At 36.3% G+C, this 6,643-nt stretch overlaps 1 long non-coding RNA gene across 1 annotated transcript; it reads left to right on the top strand.

Moving 5' to 3' along the window:
* The first annotated feature begins 1,846 nt into the window (after positions 1-1,846).
* On the top strand, positions 1,847-3,133 carry LOC129348177 (uncharacterized). The gene is made up of 2 exons (XR_008600657.1): positions 1,847-2,140; positions 2,793-3,133. It is a non-coding gene; the product is annotated as an uncharacterized LOC129348177 (long non-coding RNA).
* The last annotated feature ends 3,510 nt before the right edge of the window (positions 3,134-6,643 follow it).

The following is a 6,643-nucleotide window of genomic DNA, read 5'->3' as shown; positions in this document are numbered from 1 at the left end:
AAAACAAAGATATGAAACAAAACTATGGAATCACAGGAGTGCCACAATAAAATATAAATAAATAAATAAATAAGGAAATAAATGTGTAAATATAAAGAGAAATAAATAAATAAATAAATGTGGAAATATAAAGAGATATAAATGAATAAATAAATAAATGTGGAAATATAAAGAGAAATAAATAAATACATAAAAAGGAAAATTTTGTCTTTGTTTTTCCCTTTTCTCTTTTTTTTTTTTCAATTTTGTCATTGTCTTTTCCGTTTTGCATTTGCCTTTTCCTTTTGGCACTCCTCAGTCCACCAAGTAAAAACAAAGACAATAGACTCTGCTTTCACTTGGTGGACTGAGCTGTCAATCAAATGGCTCTGGGTGGGGCTTTCTGTCCAGGTGAGTAGTTGTACCTGATCACAGGATTCCTGCCTGACAGCAGCTCCTAGCACGACTGAAGTCAAGTGATGTCACCGTGGCGCTTCGGCTGATTCTACCAGCAGACACTGAAAGTAGTGATGGCTGATCGAGGCTTTGTTGAAGCTTCGACACTTCATTCAAAACATGGTTCATTACTCGAGGCCTCAATGACACACACAGCTCGAGTAGGACATCTAGTGGTCAATAAAATGAAGTGCAATCAAAACGTGGTCGTTGGTTCATGGATTGTTTTGGATTTGATTCGCCATGCACACATTCCTGTTTGACTACACTAGATGATTGTATGGGTTCTAGTGGACACAAAAATAATATTACTAGTAATAATAATGACAATAACTATTGAAGAGCATGTTTCTTATTTGCCATGTTTGTCTGTATCCCTATATACTCTTCACTTATATTCTGTGTTATGAAACATTTAAACGGTGCTGCTCCATTCATGAGATGCTCTACAAATACAGACTGATGTCATTTTCACATGGGGCTGGTGCAAATAAAGATTTTATGGATTATTATGGATTTTGGCAAAGTATGTCTGGGGGTTTATTGGTAAAGAGGTCAGTAAAGAGGGTGTGCTTATGTAACTGGTTATGAGGTTTTATTGAGAAATAATTTATCAACAGTTTTGGGACTCAAGCAGTTCCTTCTTTTACTCACTATCTCCCCAGCCTTAGAAAAAAAAACCTGTTCACACAGCACAGATGAGGCTGAAGTACACAGGAAATGTTTGGCTCCATTGTACAAATTTGGGTAAACGGTTTTGTGGGTTGCCCAGTAAGCCAGTGGGTCTGCCGTTCTTTCTACAATTGCATTCGCTGTGGCGCTTTGCATTTGCCAGGCTCTACTTGCGTCTTCGTCTAATAGGCTCCACAGTTGAACTGAAAAATATTGAAGATCATCATCATCATCACCAGAAATGTCAGTCATTCCCTATTCAGAAGAGAAAAAAGAATACCTGTGGAAGGTGCTGCTGGTGGTGGAGGACGAGGCTGTGGTGGTGCTTGTGACGTAGATGACTGCTGCTTGGTATTCTTTATGTTAATTGTTGTGCATTCTGTTATTAAACGTTCTTTCACACTGGCTGCCACTCTGATTGGTGAATCCAAAAGTTTTGAACTGCAGAGCCACAAGTGTAGCAACAGCCAGTGAACTGTTCTTTTCTTTGGTTTGTAGTCTGTCAGCTAAGCACCTGACAAGGTTCTGTGCCAGGTGTTGTGGCATGGGGGTGGTGAGTTGGGAAAATATATATATATATATATATATATATATATATATATATATATATATATATATATATATATATATATATATATATATACATATATATATATATATATATATATATATATTCTCTACGAAATACGAAATCTGACATACTGCTCTCTCAAAGCAAATCACGGCAACAACAGGAAAAAAAAACAACCTACTCTGCGAAAAACAATTCAAATGAACGACACTAAATAGGGATCTCCTATCCCGGAACACTCGATCCCGCTGAGTGATTCACATAACAAACCGAACCAATCAGGTGATTCGAAGCAGTTGAGTGCTTCAAACGTCACTGAAGTGATTCAAACGTCACGAGTCACGTGACCAAACCACGCCTCGGCACAGTGGCTCGATATGTTTGCTTCATGAGCTACAGCGCATGTGTCGAAGCCTCGGGTATCAGAGGACCATCATTAACTGAAAGGGCTCTGATAGTTCAGTAAGTTAATGTTTATTTTCTTATTGGTGCCAGTTTTAATGCACTTTATATACACCTGTAGTGTATGATATAATTTGTACCGTGCACTCCAGATGTCGATGGAGTTTATTTCTGTGTGTGGGTTGACCAGAGAAGAGAGTTAGCATCCAGTAAATATTAGCTTTAATGTGAATTAGCGATGCTAACCGAGCTAGCTGCTCAGTAGTAGCCTGATTAAAGCTAACGTAGCATTAAGCTAACGATGTTTGTGTTGAGTTTCATGTAAACAGCTGAAGTGTGTTGTGTCAGTGTAATGTGGTACATTTAGTTAATAAAACTGTTCATAGAGATGCTGGTTCACATTAATGTAACGTTTAGAAAACATAAATGTGATTAAAACAGTGAGGTTAAGGTTCTGTGTTGTCAGTAGTCCTGAATATCTGCTGAGTCTCTGAAGTTAAACTGGAGAAAACAGTAAATCTGCTCTCTAGTCGTTGTTTAATGACTGATTCACATGTTGTAGTACGTATTCCTGCAGTGTAGATTGGAAAAATAAACTCCCAGAATATGATCAAAGTAATGAACACTACAGGTATTAGATTTAATGTTCCAGCAGTTGGACTGAAAGAACCTTGTAGATCTTTTTCTCACTGTTAGTGTCTTTTCCTTCCAGTCTTGGTCTGGATCATTGGGAACATCTAGTCTGATCGACTGAGAGCTACAGAGAACATGAACATCCAGCTGTGGTTGTCTGAAGTCTTTTCTCCTTCATCATTGTGAGGAAGAGCAGCACTGATGTCCTCCTCATCCTTCCAGTAATAACAATAATGCTGCAGATTCAGCTCCTCTCTTCATAATACAACTTGTCTTGTGACTGTTCAGTTTTTACACTTCACTGTCAGCAACACATTATATATTTCATCCATTTATTACATGTGTTTACACATCTTTACAGTTCACAATAGTTAAATAATGTAGTTTTAAAATGTGCAATAAAGGTAATAATGAAGCTCCTGCCCTGAATGTGTTGATGTTTTAATGCTGCATATCTGCTATAAATAACATGGACTTTTTATATTGTATTTCTGCTCCAACAGCAGAGATGCAGTTAAAGGTGATAAATAGAACCTGTGAATACTAAGAACAGAGAATAATAAACTGCTGAGAGTTGGTCTGTCCTTCTGTAAGTGAAAGCTAAACAGGAAGTGGTTCACTGAGGATGTCGTCCATTCAGTCTCCTTCTTCACATAGATGAGGTTTTCCTTCTGTTGGCTTCACTCAGAAGATCCTCACTGTGAACATGAGACACCTGAGATGAAGAGAGACATCACAGTATCAGCATCAACAGCAGAGGTTCATCATTACTTTGATCATATTCTGGGAGTTTATTTTTCCAGTCTACACTGCAGGAATACGTACTACAACATGTGAATCAGTCATTAAACAATGTTAACGACTAGACAGCAGATTTACTGTTTTCTCCAGTTTAACTTCAGAGACTCAGCAGATATTCAGGACTACTGACAACACAGAACCTTAACCTCACTGTTTTAATCACATTTATGTTTTCTAAACGTTACATTAATGTGAACCAGCGTCTCCATGAACAGTTTTATTAACTAAATGTACCACATTACAGTAACACAACACACTTCAGCTGTTTACATGAAACAACGCAAACATCGTTAGCTTAATGCTACGTTAGCTTTAATCAGGCTACTACTGAGCAGCTAGCTCGGTTAGCATCGCTAATTCACATTAAAGCTAATATTTACTGGATGCTAACTCTCTTCTCTGGTCAACCCACACACAAATAAACTCCATCGACATCTGGAGTGCACGGTACAAATTATATCATACACTACAGGTGTATATAAAGTGCATTAAAACTGGCACCAATAAGAAAATAAACATTAACTTACTGAACTATCAGAGCCCTTTCAGTTAATGATGGCCCTCTGATACCTGAGGCTTCGACACATGCGCTGTAGCTCATGAAGCAAACATATCGAGCCACTGTGCCGAGGCGTGGTTTGGTCACGTGACTCGTGACGTTTGAAGCACTCAACTGCTTCGAATCACCTGATTGGTTCGGTTTGTTATGTGAATCACTCAGCGGGATCGAGTGTTCCGGGATAGGAGATCCCTATTTAGTGTCGTTCATTTGAATTGTTTTTCGCAGAGTAGGTTGTTTTTTTTTCCTGTTGTTGCCGTGATTTGCTTTGAGAGAGCAGTATGTCAGATTTCGTATTTCGTAGAGAATATATATATATATATATATATATATATATATATATATATATATATATATATATATATATATATATATATATATATATATATATATATTCCCAACTCACCACCCCCATGACACAACACCTGGCACAGAACCTTGTCAGGTGCTTAGCTGACAGACTACAAACCAAAGAAAAGAACAGTTCACTGGCTGTTGCTACACTTGTGGCTCTGCAGTTCAAAACTTTTGGATTCACCAATCAGAGTGGCAGCCAGTGTGAAAGAACGTTTAATAACAGAATGCACAACAATTAACATAAAGAATGCCAAGCAGCAGTCATCTACGTCACAAGCACCACCACAGCCTCGTCCTCCACCACCAGCAGCACCTTCCACAGGTATTTTTTTTTCTCTTCTGAATAGGGAATGACTGACATTTCTGGTGATGATGATGATGATCTTCAATATTTTTCAGTTCAACTGTGGAGCCTATTAGACGAAGACGCAAGTAGAGCCTGGCAAATGCAAAGCGCCACAGCGAATGCAATTGTAGAAAGAACGGCAGACCCACTGGCTTACTGGGCAACCCACAAAACCATTTACCCAAACTTGTACAATGGAGCCAAACATTTCCTGTGTACTTCAGCCTCATCTGTGCTGTGTGAACAGGTTTTTTTTTCTAAGGCTGGGGAGATAGTGAGTAAAAGAAGGAACTGCTTGAGTCCCAAAACTGTTGATAAATTATTTCTCAATAAAACCTCATAACCAGTTACATAAGCACACCCTCTTTACTGACCTCTTTACCAATAAACCCCCAGACATACTTTGCCAAAATCCATAATAATCCATAAAATCTTTATTTGCACCAGCCCCATGTGAAAATGACATCAGTCTGTATTTGTAGAGCATCTCATGAATGTAGCAGCACCGTTTAAATGTTTCATAACACAGAATATAAGTGAAGAGTATATAGGGTTACAGACAAACATGGCAAATAAGAAACATGCTCTTCAATAGTTATTGTCATTATTATTACTAGTAATATTATTTTTGTGTCCACTAGAACCCATACAATCATCTAGTGTAGTCAAACAGGAATGTGTGCATGGCGAATCAAATCCAAAACAATCCATGAACCAACGACCACGTTTTGATTGCACTTCATTTTATTGACCACTAGATGTCCTACTCGAGCACTGTGTGTCATTGAGGCCTCGAGTAATGAACCATGTTTTGAATGAAGTGTCGAAGCTTCAACAAAGCCTCGATCAGCCATCACTACTTTCAGTGTCTGCTGGTAGAATCAGCCGAAGCGCCACGGTGACATCACTTGACTTCAGTCGTGCTAGGAGCTGCTGTCAGGCAGGAATCCTGTGATCAGGTACAACTACTCACCTGGACAGAAAGCCCCGCCCAGAGGCATTTGATTGACAGCTCAGTCCACCAAGTGAAAGCAGAGTCTATTGTCTTTGTTTTTACTTGGTGGACTGAGGAGTGCCAAAAGGAAAAGGCAAATGCAAAACGGAAAAGACAATGACAAAATCGAAAAAAAAAGAGAAAAGGGAAAAACAAAGACAAAATTTTCCTTTTTATGTATTTATTTATTTCTCTTTATATTTCCACATTCATTTATTTATTTCTCTTTATATTTCCACATTTATTCATTTATTTATTTCTCTTTATATTTCCACATTTATTTCCACATTTATTTATTTCTCTTTATATTTCCACATTTATTTCCACATTTATTTATTTCTCTTTATATTTCCACATTTATTTATTTTTTTCTCTTTATATTTCCACATTTATTTCCACATTTATTTATTTCTCTTTATATTTCCACATTTATTTCTCTTTATATTTCCACATTTATTTCTACATTTATTTATTTCTCTTTATATTTCCACATTTATTTATTTATATCTCTTTATATTTCCACATTTATTTCCACATTTATTTATTTCTCTTTATATTTACATATTTATTTCCTTATTTATTTATTTATATTTTATTGTGGCACTCCTGTGATTCCATACAAAACAAATGAAATGTAAACAAAATGAAAACAGTATTTTGATAAATATCTACAATTAAAGTCATGAAGCTAAATAAATATATATAATAAAAATAAAATTAAATTTAAAAAAGTTTATACAACACAAGTTCATATATTAAAATAAATTTTAAATAATAAAATAAAGCAAATACAGTGCCAAATGCCTAAATAAAATATATAAAATATAATGAAATTTTAAAAATTCATAAAATAAAAACTGTATCAAAATAAAT

This window comes from Amphiprion ocellaris, chromosome 23, assembly GCF_022539595.1.
Source record: "Amphiprion ocellaris isolate individual 3 ecotype Okinawa chromosome 23, ASM2253959v1, whole genome shotgun sequence".
In the NCBI taxonomy this organism is placed as follows: domain Eukaryota; kingdom Metazoa; phylum Chordata; class Actinopteri; family Pomacentridae; genus Amphiprion; species Amphiprion ocellaris.
Note: the sequence above shows the minus strand (reverse complement) of the source record. Positions and strands in the feature narration are given on the sequence as shown.